Genomic DNA, 13,915 nt, shown 5'->3' on the forward strand with positions numbered 1-13,915 from the left:
CTGGGCTCCTTGAACTCATGAATATAAAGAAAATATTTACAAAGACAAAATACTTCCAAGAGACCATGTGCCCATTTCTTCTCTGAGGGAGTCTAACACTACCAGCAGCATGAAATCCATATTCCATCAACCTGCACTCAAGAATAAAGTTTCCTAAAATGCTGATTTGTTAAATCATACCAACTAGATGCTCTTTAAGGTTCATTGGCTAAGCAAGTAGAGCCTATGTTTTTATAGCGTTCAATACCAATAGAAATAGGCGAGGAACTGACTTAGATTCTCATGGTTCCACTAGACACTTACAGGAGGCATTTGAAAGCAGAGACTCTAATGAAAACTAGTCAAAAGATCCTCAATTGAAACAAATTTCACCAAGCAAGATTTGTAGTTCAAGATATGTCTAGCAATGCAATACCATCTCCAGTGGAAGAGTTTATTGACCAGGTCTATGAAAATTATTTTGAATTTGTCCCCTTCTGGTCAAGAACTCTCCACATGTGAGATGAGAGGGGGCTGAAATTGTGGCCCCATCTGTCCCTGGAGCAGAGTGTGCCTAAAGGCTCGACTCCAGGAGAAATGGCCTCCTGACCTGAGTCTCATTAGCACTGTGCTCAGCCAGCTGAGCTCCCTTCATTGTGAGATGCAGCCAGGACCATTGTTGTTTCTGAACAGCACCAGGAAGGAAAGCTACTGCAAAGTAGATTAGTGAGATTAAATCTTATCGGTGTGATTAAATCTGATGCTAAGGTGATAAGAAATATATCACTCTCCTCTACATAATTATCTGTTTTATTAACATCAAGTTACAGTATTTTATCAATGTTTCCTAGTGCCATGTGGCTCTGAGTACACGTGTGCCATGAGTACACGTGGCTCAGTCTACTCTTCCCCAAGTTGCCTTTGAGCCACCTGGCTATGCAGTGTGGCTGTGACAGCAATTGGATCCACAGAGAGGAGTTCAGGCTGCATTTCAGAAGAAATATCAATGTTTGAGGTGGTGAATAGGCTAATTACCCTGATCTGATTACTATACATTATATGTATCAAAACATCACTATATACCCCATAAATATGTACAAGTATTATTTGTTGATTTTTAAAAAGTAAAATTTTTTAAAAAGCATAGACAAATGAAAAAAGCATCAACATTGAAGTCAGGTCAAAGAAAATAAATGTTGAAAAGTGGAAAACATGTACACATTAAACCATTCCATAGTTGTTTGTCCTTGAATAATGTGTTTAACTTCTCTGAGCTTTATTCTACCATTAAAGAATGAAGATAATAATACATATTTTATAATATTATGAGAATTAAATGGAAATAATGTTATAAAAAGCACATGTCTATTATCTGTCACAAAATATATTTAATAAATGGTAATTATTATTTTTATTATCATCAGCAACATAATCTGCTATGTCTTGTGGGCTTTCCCTCTTCTTCCCCATACTGTGCTTTCTCTGCCTCCCATCATACTGTCTCTTCCAGAGGTGATGATGATGGATAGTGATGCTGATGATGGAGAAGGAAGAAAGAGGGGGAGTGATTCACAATTAATTCAATGTTCCTGATATGCCACATCCTGTGCCACATGCTTAACACATGGATTAGTCTTTTCTTACCCTGAGAATAAAGACATACCCGAGACTGGAAATTTATACAGGAAAGAGGTTTAATGGACTCAATTCCACGTGGCCGGGGAGGTCTCATAATCATGGCGGAAGGCAAAGGAGGAGCAAGTCACATCTTACATGGGTGGCATCAGGCAAAGAGAAAGAGCCAAAAGAAAGGAATTTCCCTTTATAAAACCATAAGATCTCATGAGACTTATTCACTACCATGAGAACAGTATGGGGGAAACTGATCCCATAATTCAATTATTGCCCACTGGGTCCCTCCCACAACACGTGGGAATTATGAGAGCTACAATTCGAGATGAGATTTGGGTGGGGACACAGCTAAACCATATCAGATAACATATATTATCTGATTTAATTCTCACAACAGATGCTACTAAGTAGGTACTACAGATGAGAAATGAAGATTTGGTGACCTGAATTAATTGGACTAAAGTTCACACGGCAAATAAGTTGCACTGATAGAATCTGAAGCCAGTGTCTATGGTGTTAAGTACTACAAAACCTGCTTATGCATGCCTGTGGTCCTAGCTACTTGGGAGGCTGAGGCAGGAGGACCACTTGAGCCCAAGAATTTGAGGCTGCAGTGAGCTTTGCCTATGATTGTGCCACTGCACTCCAGCCTGGGCAACAAACAAGACTCTGTTTCTTTCTTTCTTTTTTTTTTAACATCTTGCCTATCAAAGACAAACAATCAAAGACAAACCCACCTGCAGTGGCTTACCTCACCTTATATTTAGAGTGAAGGACATCAAAGTATTTTACCCCAAAATATATTTCTTTGACATATTTTGAAACGGCTGCCACAGGGCCACCAGACACAAGTGGCCTTGCAAAGTTATCTGTTGTGGGGGAAATTTGCCTCTGAAGAAAAACTCCTTTGGTTCAGCCAGCCTTTCCCTTTCTAGGTCTTTCTTAGATCTAAGAGAGAGTAACTGATTGTTTGACACCTTTAAAGTTCTGTAAAGAAACATTTAGCATCTATTCTTTTTGAGGGCTGCTACCTATGAGTCTTCATCTACATAATAAGGTCACCTTTGCTAGCCAGGCTTCTTCCTTTCTCCCTCTCACAACCTGTCTTGACACTAACATTTGATTCACCAACCTAACCTGGTTTTGACCATGCTCTGAGCCTGCATTATTTCTATAACCTCAAAGTGGTATAGAAGCTTGGTGGTGGTGGGTTCTTCATCATGAAGCTCTCATTTATACACATTCAATAAATTTGTGTCCCCTTTCTCCCATCAATTTGCCTCATGTCAGTGATTTCTCAGCAAACCTTCAGAGGGCCAAGGGATAGAGATGCTCATTAAGTAAAATATTGTGGAGAGGCTATTGAATGGCAGTGCAAGTGCCTGACTTTTTCCATGATTTCCTAAATTTGCAGTGATGGCTGGGCTCAGAATCTGTGGTGTGCTCTGAGATTTAATTAGGGAAAGTTCATGGCTCCCTTATGTTCCATTTAGCTACTTCTTGCTTCATCCCAAAGACTAAATATATATTGGTCAAGTTACTGGGCTACAGTTCCAGGAGGGAGAGCTTCCAAAGGGGTTGAAGTTCAAATATACATGATTATAGTCATCCTTTACATGTATTTTATTCCTAGAGGCTAAAAAGGACAGAGGTGGGATTGGCTCAAAGAAGGCCTTAAAAATGACTTTGCAAAAATAATGACAGTGAGAGAAATTTGACACAGCTGACTCCATCTTGCTTCTAACCTCACAAGCTGTCTTTGCTCATTCCTGGGTGTAGGACAAGCTAACTATGGGAGATATTTAATTTATAGTTTAACTTTGAAACAAAGATAATTACAGTCCTTTTCTGAAACTAACCTCCTCCTTGCTTAGGAACAGAAATCACCTTTGTAAAACTAACAAATTAGCCACAGTGTTAGAGTTATGACTTGAGAGTCATGCAGCCAAAGATCACAAGATTTGTAACCTTCCCAGTTGCTACTATATATAACATAACTATTGTAAAATTGAAGACTGGTGATTGAAGTATCTTTTAGACGTTGTATTTTGCTTTCTTAAAATAAAAAATAGAGATGGGGTCTTGCTGTGTTGCCCAGGTTGGTCTTGAACTCCTGGGTTCAAATGATCCTCCCATCTCGGCCTCCCAAAGTGCTGGGATTACAGGCATGAGTCATTGCACCCAGCTAGACTTTGTATTTTGATGAATCAGCTGCCAAATCCTGGACCAGCAACCCACAACAACAAACTAACTCAACTGATCTTGTTACCCCCACCCAGCAACTGACTCAGTGCAAGAAACAGCCTCAACCCCCTAGGATTTCATCCCTGACCCAGCCAATCTGCATTCCTCATTCCCTAGCCCCCTGCCCACTAAACTATCCCTGAAAAATCCTAGCCTCCAAATTCTCAGGGAGGCAGATTTTTGAAATACCTCCCATCCTTCAGCTTGGCTGGCCCTGCAATTATTAAACTCTTTCTTTTCTGCAACAGCTGCTGTTCTCAGTGCATAGGCTTTTCTGGGCAGTGGCCAATAAGAACCCATTGGTATAACAGTCTGATTATATTTCCTTTTTATTTTGGACTGAGAGAAAGCAAGGGTGGCCTCAAGCACCTGCTTTTGAACAAGGAACAGTATTGTACATAAAAGAAAATCCAAGGGGAAAAAGCAACAATGAAGCCTTAACTGGATAGATAGAAGAAGAAGTAAATTAGTAGGAATATGTTAAGGGAATGAGAGGAAGATAATCCTCCTCTATAAAATTCTCACAGATCCAAGGAATTTCAGATGAAAAGGTACTGACGTGTAAGAATAGTGCAAAGCCAAGAAAGCCTACATGGTGCTAGGGCAAAAAAAAAATGCAGAAGTCATGAATTTTTCTTAGGGAAATGCCTGTTATAAATGCAGAGTACTCTGCTACAAAAAATAGTGAGCCCTGTATCCCTAGAAAGAACCCACACTGCTATGAATGAAATTACATCCATTCCCCCCAATTGAAGCTCTAACCCCCAATGTCACTGTATTTGGAGGTAGAATTCACAAGAAAGTTATTAAGGTTAAATGAGGTCATAGGAGTAGGGCCCCAATCTAATAGGACTGGTGTCCTTATTAAAAGAGGAAGAGACACCATAGTTTCTTTCTCCCTTTCTCTCTCTCTCTCTCTCCCTCTCCCTCGCTTGCTCTCTCTCTCTCTTTCTGTCCCCATCTTTCCCTATGTGCACATAGGGGAAAGGTCATGTAAGGACGTAGCAAGAGAGTGGCTGTCAGCAAGCCAGGCATAGAGCCTTTACAAGAAACCGAATCTGCCAGCACCTTCATCTGGGACTTCTAGCCTCCAGAACAACATGAAAATAAACTCTTTTGTTTAAGCTATTCAGCCTGTGGTCTACTTATGGCAATCTGAACTGACTAATACATACACCAACTCAGCAATGAAGCCCAAAGATGTAGAATGTCAAAGAGAGATAGAAAAAAAAGGATTAGGGGTTTAATACAACAAAATGGACAACAAAGGAAAGAAAGACCTCAAGAAGACCTGAAGATGGACAATGCCCCTATAGCAGGTTGCTACATTTTGCAGAAAGACAGGAGTTTTAGATGCCACCCTTGGATAAAAGACAATTTGAACAGTGGTGGATTTCCTCCAGGGTACAAAAGCTACTGTGTCACAATCAACCTCTCAATGGGAGATTCCTCCTTACTGAGTTGTAAGTTCACAGGTGCTTCATTCTGTAAAACTGGCATAGATTGATTACTACCTGGCAAAGCTGGAACCAAGAAATCTTTGTCTTTCACTCTCTTTTGTTTATTCTATCCATCAACTTCTCCCAGATAAATCTCTGTTATGGTCTATGGTCCTTATAAGCAATGTAGATCTAGAATGCGATACATGTTAAGTTCCAGCTAATACTTTGTCCTGGGAAATGTGATTTGATGTGGAAACTGCTTCTCCAATTGACAGTTGCTGAAACAGGAATATTTGATGTCACAATTGTGTCTGCTCTTTGTGTTGTTGGAACTTTGGAACCATAAAAGACATGTGACAGCTGGAATCAAGACAATTCAAATTTTGAGATACCTGATGTTGCTAAAGGAACCACTGCAGTTCCAGGGAAAGATAGCTGCTGTAGAAGAAACACAGATTCCAAATAAGCCATCACTGACAGAGAATATGAGTTAGCCAAGAAAGAAAATTGGGAACAATACATGGTTTTATACATATTTGGGGACTTTAGTCTTTGTATGGCAACAAGAAAAAAAGACATTCAATTTATTGTGACTTTAATTTCTCTGATGAAACTAAGGATTGACTTACTAAGGAAATTCATATTGCTCACTTTAGGTTTATTGTGTTATATCATTATAAAGTAGATGAACCTGGGTTGAAATGCTAGCTCCATCACTTGTTGGATCTGCTGATAAATTACTTAATGCCTCTGAGCTGTCTCTCACCTATAATATGAGATATATAATGATACTAACCATCTCAGAGTGGTTAGTATCAGAAAATCAAGTGAAATAATGCCTGAAAAATATCTTGCACATAGTAATTGCTCAATAAACATTAGATATTATTATTGCTGTTATTTTTGTCTGGACTTTACTCTGGTGCAAGCAGTAAAACACTATGTGGTGAGCTAGAGGGTTAGGGTAAAAGGAGGAGGAGGAATATCTGACAGTAAGTGACTTCTTACTATATGCTGTAAGTATTAAGTGCTATCACATCCATTATTCTATTTTTGTTCATTACATATTTATGTATTCATTTCTTTATTAACTACAACCTAATGAAGTAGGTACAGTTACTTTACAGATGGTAAAAGTAATTTTTAAAAGTTCAGAAAGACTAAGCATTTTACTAAGGTCAACACAGGTAGTAATTAGTGACTCTAAGACACAAAGCCCAGATGATTTGATTCTAGGGTCTTTAGTCTCAATGAGGATCACATAAAACATATTTCAACAACATTCATGTCAAATATAGAAAGAGGATGGCCTATCAGGTAGTGTACAGAGTGGTCTTGGGGTTAATCTCAAAAACATATTATCATCAGAGGCATTCATGAAAGCCTTGGGAGACTGAACTGCTCCTCTCACGATCATGGGTGAAGAGGCAGGGACTGAACCAGTAGATCTATAAAAGTGGGATCAGGACTGATACTTTCCTGACTTGCTCACCTCATTCTACTCCAAAAGACGAGGAGTTTGTCTCTGTATTGATCCCTGATGTTGAATGTGCATTTTTCAAGGGATTCAAACATCATATGCATAAATATATATATTCTTTCTTTGTCTTCTTTTGATTCCTTGAAGCTGAAGGAAGACAAGAACAGGGCTTGCTTTTTCCTGGGGAAAAACCTGTCCATCTCCATTTTACTTTGGTTGCTTTCTCTTTGAAGACCTACTTTACTCAACTGGTGAGGAAAGGTGAGCCTGGAGATGACTCTTTCTTGAGAGTTACTAGAGCTTCTTGCTCTTTTATTCATCATTTCTGGGGTGCCTCTGGCCCTTGCCATTAAACAAGAAAAATCTGAGACTCAGGGATACACTTAATGGGAAGGAAATAGAAAAGATCAGTGATTGTTATTATCCTTGACTACGTATTTGAATTCACCTTGCTGGATTTTCTAAATTCTGTAGGCCAAGGCACATGTTATACCAATTTAGCCAGTATTTCTGGTGGCAGAGGAGAGGAGAACCCATGAAACAGTTTTTTTTTTTAATCCCAGATCATTCCAATGGGTAACTAGTGAAATAAACCACATAATCCATTTTAGTTCTAGACCTCAGAACTGCCCTTAGGATGAGCAATTATAATTTCCATTTGGCTCAGTGTAGACCATTAAAGTTCTACAGTAGGTTTTGGGGCCACAGCCAGAGCAAAATAAAGAATGTGCCTTGGTTCCATCATTTTATTCCATGAAAATATTAATATATTCCCAGCGGGGACTTTGCATGGTTAAATTGGAATAATAGTCCAAGGTCTTGGGTCAAATACTCTTTGGGTCAAATGTAATTCATATCCTCTTACCCCATAATATTTCTCACAAATTGCAGAGCCATCATGTCTCTCTAATTACAGCAGTGCTTTTTCCCATTCTCATTTCCCTCAAGTCTTCAAGCAACACTTGAACTAAAAATTAAGGCCTATCTAATTATAACATGCCTCCTAAAATACAAGAATTGAGTTTTTAATGTATCACAAAAATATTTCCAGAAGGAGGGAAAATGTATCTGACAGAAACACAAAAGGTCAGCGAAAACTTCTATTTAAGTGCATCATGAAACAAAAATTCTGGTTCTATGTGTCCTATAGCTATGAAAAAAATCACATATTATCTTTGCCAAAGAAGAAATGTAAAAGAGTAGTAATACATAATAAAACTATGCAGAGATGAGGCCGGGCGTGGTGGCTCACTCCTGTAATCCCAGCACTTTGGGAGGCCGAGGTGGGCAGATCACGAGGTCAGGAGATCAAGACCATCCTGGCTCACAAGGTGAAACCCCGTCTCTACTAAAAATACAAAAAAAATTAGCCAGGTGTGGTGGCGGGCCCCTGTAGTCCCAGCTACTCGGGCGGCTGAGTCAGGAGAATGGCATGAACCCGGGGGGCGGAGCTTGCAGTGAGCAGAGATCGCGCCACTGCACTCCAGCCTGGGCGACAGAGACTCTGTCTCAAAAAAAAAAAAAAAAAAAAAAAAAAAAAAAAAAAAAAAAAAGCTATGCAGAGACAAAGAGGTTAAACAGAAGTATCAAAATAAAACAACCGTAGTCACAGTGGCTCTCAGGTGAGCTCACACATTACAATTGCCAGGTGAGCATCTTAAAAACCAATTGAACCAGAATCTTTAGACGTGATGCCCATGGATTGTTTGTTCTGTGTTGTTTTTCTTTTGCTCCCTGGGTGAATTCCAACGGTCAGCCGAGACTGAGAAACGGTATGCTAAGAAAGAGTTTCAGGACCTTGGACAGCTATATCCTGCCGGGCAGTAGGAAGGGAAAAATAAAAAATTGAGACAATGTTTGTAAATAATTAATTTTTACTAAAGAGACAAGCATGTGGAAGGAATCAGAAAGGATAAATCACAAACCATCAAAGAAAACTGCAATTCTTGTGTAAAATAGTGTTCTTGAACCAAAATGACTTACAGGGTCCAGGTAGAAATAGACAAGGTTTGTTGCACAATAGTGGTTTACATTTATTCTTTTAACAAAGACACCCTCTGGATTTAGACTACTCTGCAGTTCCACACACACACACACACACAAAATGTTCTTTGAGTTTTCTAGAAAAGGCATGACCTTCTAGGTCTAGATTTTACTCTTCCACTTTTGACAGAAAGATACTTATGACATAATTGCATTTTCCTTTTTATTCTGCTATAAGAAAAGCAAAATTATAATAAATAGAAACTTCATAAGACAGATGACAACATGAAGGCTAAATAAAGCACATCTGTGGAACAATTTTGGCACATATAATATCAACCTGCAACTGATACAATTAACAAAAAAAATATACAAGATATGAAACTTTCTGTCTGGCTTACTTCAAAACTAAGCTCAAATTAATTCTCAGGCCATAATGTGCTATGATGTATGGGATATTTAAGGGAGAGAGAACTCTTCACTATTTGTCATCAGCCTTCCTAGTTCCCAGCTAAATTATATTCACAAATTTCCGTTTTGCAAAGCACCTGTTGACCTGATCACTATAATTCATGTAAGGCAAAGAACGATTGCAATTACCTGGATAATTCATGAAGAGCAGGGCATTCACATAGCATTTAGGACACTTCATTGTCATTTTCATTACAATGTAGGCAAATTATTTATTGAAAAACCAGATAAAGCAGTTCACATTTATCAGACAAAACCACAGAAGCACTATGAAAATGCTTCAACCTTTTCTGTCAAATGTGGTATTTCAGTCAGTTAATCATTACAAGCACCTTTCATTAAGCAAAGGAGTCTGACTGTGAAGGACTAAAGCCAAGCAAAATCAATCAATTATGGGAAAACAGAAAATGCCTACATTATCTAGTTTATTTATAATTGATTAGTCACTGAACATCAAAAACAGGAGAGAAATTTTTTTCTATTAATAAAGTAAATGATTTTCATATTTTTAAAAAATAGGGATGCCTTTTAGGCAACTGTTTCCTCTTATATATGGTTGTTGACTTGATGATTTTAAACTTCTAGCTTTAGAGTTCAGCTGCTACAGTCAGAAGCCAGTTTTTCAAACCATCCCACTGCCACTTCTGCACCATCCAGTGAGCTTTGTACCATGCTCTTTCCAAAGAGAATGGTGAGTGCTGGACTTTGGTTGAGTGCTGTGACTTTGGTGAGTGCTTTCAGAAAGGCAAATAGGGCATAATGTCAGAAATATTTACAGTTGCCAGCAATTCCATCTCTGAGCTAAAGTTATAAATACTTGACTAAATTCCAAAGGAATATTTATGAGGTTTTTCCCTGGAGAAAGAATTGCAATCTCTAAAAATGTGGTTAAAAAGAAATCTAGTTTGGAAAATGTGTTTCTTTTTGGTTTCACAGAACTTTGGAATCTGTGGTACAAGAAGCCCTAGGGCTCATCTCTTCTGACCCTTACCCCTGCCTCAGTACCACATACAAAACTTAGAGCCTTGGGCTACTCTTAGTTGCTTTGGCTAAAGGCCTTGTTGGTAGGTCCTGCTTCTGTGTATTGCGGCTAAACCCTGTACATTAATTATGAACTAGAACAAGATCACTGTAAATTCTAGAAGACTAAACAAATTGGTTTCCAAAGCATATATTTTTGCAATTGATTAACCATATGGGCAATCAGAGATACCAAATGTCATTAGTGCATAGTTCATTATATATCCTGATTTCTATATTTGCTTTCCTAGAGTATAACATAGTATGTATTACTAAAGAACATAATGAAGAAAGGACCTAGTGATTTATAATAAAAAACCGATAGAATAGATAGCTAATAGTAATTAGGAAGTTTTCCCCCAAGTGGAAATTTTGCTCTATTTAGTTATTTTATTTTGTTTTTTTATTGAGGTGAAATTCACTTAACACAAAATTACCCACTTTAAAGTGAACAAAACAGTGTTATCTTTCTTGATATTTTAAAGCCTAGACTGGCTAACCATGCCATACCAGTGCTAAAACTGAAAGCTGCAATCAGTTAAAATGTTTTGTATTTTATGTTATGTTTATGCCAAATAAAAGGTTCAACTGATTTTTTTTTCCATTTAACTGACTACATTAGATACAGTTGACTCAAATTGACTGATTATTCAGGATATGCTTATATAACACTAAACTAACAGATCGACCAGAGGAAAAACAACAGTCAAGTCAATTGTGTTCTCATACATTTAGCTAATGAACAACATTTTAGTCTACCATTGTGCTGTCTTAGAGACATAAGTCAGCAGTCATTCCACTGAACCCTAAGACCTTCACAAAGAGTACTGTGCACTTGCTCACAGGACTTGACCTTATTATCTCCATCGTCACTCGGAGTTTGCAACATGGCTTTGACAACACTGTGTTCAGTTTTTCTGCTTCTGCCCAGGGAAGAATTATACCATCATATTTGACTCCTCCATATTAAGCATGAGCCTAGGCAGTGAGTGGCAAAATTGATAACATTTATATAAAGGCTGCTCTGTGGAATCTCCAAATTTGCTAATCAGAATCTTTCTCCTTCTTTGTTATAGTCTGGATGACCAGTAAATTTCTGTATCTCTGCATGCTCAGGCCTGGATGCAAGCTCCTAAACCTTTCTCAACTCCAATTAACCTAGTGCTTTATGCCCAGTACCTTCTTGATTGCTTTTGATAATATAATAAACAATTCAGAACTACAAAGTCAAAGGCTGTTAACAAATGACACTTCACATTACTGTTGCACTTCAGCCTCAGAGACACACAGGGGGAACTAGTGAGAGGATTCTCAGACATCTTTCTAGGTTTGGGGCACCTACTTCCCTTCTGTGCTCTTGTAATAATTGTGGGCTGTTACCCTGATGAGGCAGATCTTGAGAATGTGTTTATTTTAAGCTTAAGAAATTACAAATGTTATTCCAAAGGAGGAACTTTCACTCCAGAATCACCTGTGCAGCTTTTCAAATGAAAAACACCCATGCCCGTGACCCACCTCCAGGCACCTGTGGATTCTGAAAGCACCCAGGTGAGTTTTAGCCACAGCTAGGGTTGACTTCTTCTTGAAAAATTCTAGTCATTAGATGATTACTGAGGACCAATCTAAATCTTAAGTTCAATGATGTGCAATTAAGCATTTATCTTGCCACAATCATGAGAGAAAATTACATCTCACAGTCTGCTCTGTTAGCCTTTTCTAGGACCCCATGAATCTTGGGCAAAGACTTTTAGTACCAAATGTGATATCCGGATTTTAAATCCAGATTTCATTTTCCTCCTAATATTCACCATTGACGAATGAGAGATTGAGATCTTAGTGACTCCACTCCATTACTGAAATGAATTGAAAGTCTTCAAAAAAGCATCCCCTGCTAAGCCATCAATAATGTAAAAACATGTTCCCTGTGGATTGCAAAATAGATGTCTATTTCGATGGGAACATCCTGTGTGGCTCTTGTGTGTGGGGGTAGACTCATTTAATTAAGAGAGCTCCTCATCTCTGTCAGAGCAAAGTCATTCCAAACTCGCTCAACAAATCTTAACAAGAGCACATCTGCCACCCAGCGTTCAAAGCCAGCATAAAATTCTGTCAGCATTCAAAGAGAAGCAGCTCCTCTATTTCAATTTTACTTTCCATAGCTAAAGTCAATTCAGGAGAGTAGGGGTAGGCTTGGCAGTAATACAAAGAGGTATTATGTTGATGCAAAACCTATAGAAACACAAACATTTGCACTCATTACTTACTCACTTACTGGATACTATGAAAATCAATCCAAAACATCATGATTCATGTGCCTGATGCTCATTCTCATTAAATTGGCTCCACAAAATTGGCAACCAGAAGTACGTAGGCTTACAGAGCCCACACTTGGGGCAAGCAGCTATATGTGGTGACTCCATGCATGTTTATATACTTGAAAAATGTTGCTCTTCATTGGCTGATGGTAATTTACATTTCAAAGAGGATAATAGTGAGGACTGCCATATTTTGATGCTGAAATTCACATTTCACAGAATACAATTTACGTCAAAATGTTCTGTCACTACAAAATGCCTGAGGCTCACAGCTCACTGAACTAAATAACTCTGTCTCCCCAGGTGATGATGATCAAGACTTAATCGCTCATCTAGTTTTTCTCAGCTGGAAATTAAACCTGAATTTACTTACAAGGAGTTGTTGAGGAATAGCTGGGACAGGCAAGAGTAAAAGGTCTTGTGGAAGCAATGATGCAGATGTATCTTTGCAATATAATGTCCTTTCCTCCAGCCAAAGTAAGAACCATGTTATAGCGAAAAAGGCTACGGATGGATCACCAGGTAAAGGATTCAGAGACAGGAGCCTATGGGGATAACTAGCACATTCTTCCTCATGGTCTCACCTCTAAAATGCAGTATACCCTCTTTGCAGTCTCCAAGGTTAAACATAAAGTATCTATGACCCATTGGGAGCAAACAAAAAAGCCACCATGGGAATTTATCCAGCCACCACTGTGAAAGTGATGTAAACCTGACTCTTCCACTAGTTGCATACTTGGCCACAGAGGGAACTAGCAGGCCAGCTCCTGTGCTTATCTACATCATTACTCCCATTTAGAGATAGCACTAGCTGTCTCACACCAAAGCTGTTGCTCTTCCCAGTACCCTGCACAATCAGACTGGAGGGGTCTAGAGGTCTTCCAGACATGCGGGGAATTCCAGCTCTCTGTTCATCCTTGGCACCGCAAGCAACCTTCGCTGTAAGCACTAGAAAAAAAAGACTGTGAAAAGTCCAAAGCAATGTGCTTCAAACATTAGACTTATTTGTTGATATAATATGGTACCAGCACTTTCCTGATCTAAATCCATATGAACAAGAAGTCACCTAAGATTCTTTGTCTCAGGGCAGGATTTTAACAATAGCCTCTTAAGTAATATCCTTCAGGCCATTAGTGCTTCCTCCAAATCCATTATGTTCTAAATACACTTTTCTACATACCTACTTTACCATGATACATTCATGCTTTTGCATTTCTCTGGTCGTCTAGAATAAAATCCATACTGCCTACTGAGGTATTTGAGGCTTTTCTCAATCTCACCTCCATCAAGACATTCGGGCTTTTCTGATGCTCCATTTCATGAATCTTCCTTTTTAATCAGTCACATAT

Source organism: Pan paniscus, chromosome 8, assembly GCF_029289425.2.
Source record: "Pan paniscus chromosome 8, NHGRI_mPanPan1-v2.0_pri, whole genome shotgun sequence".
Taxonomy (NCBI): domain Eukaryota; kingdom Metazoa; phylum Chordata; class Mammalia; order Primates; family Hominidae; genus Pan; species Pan paniscus.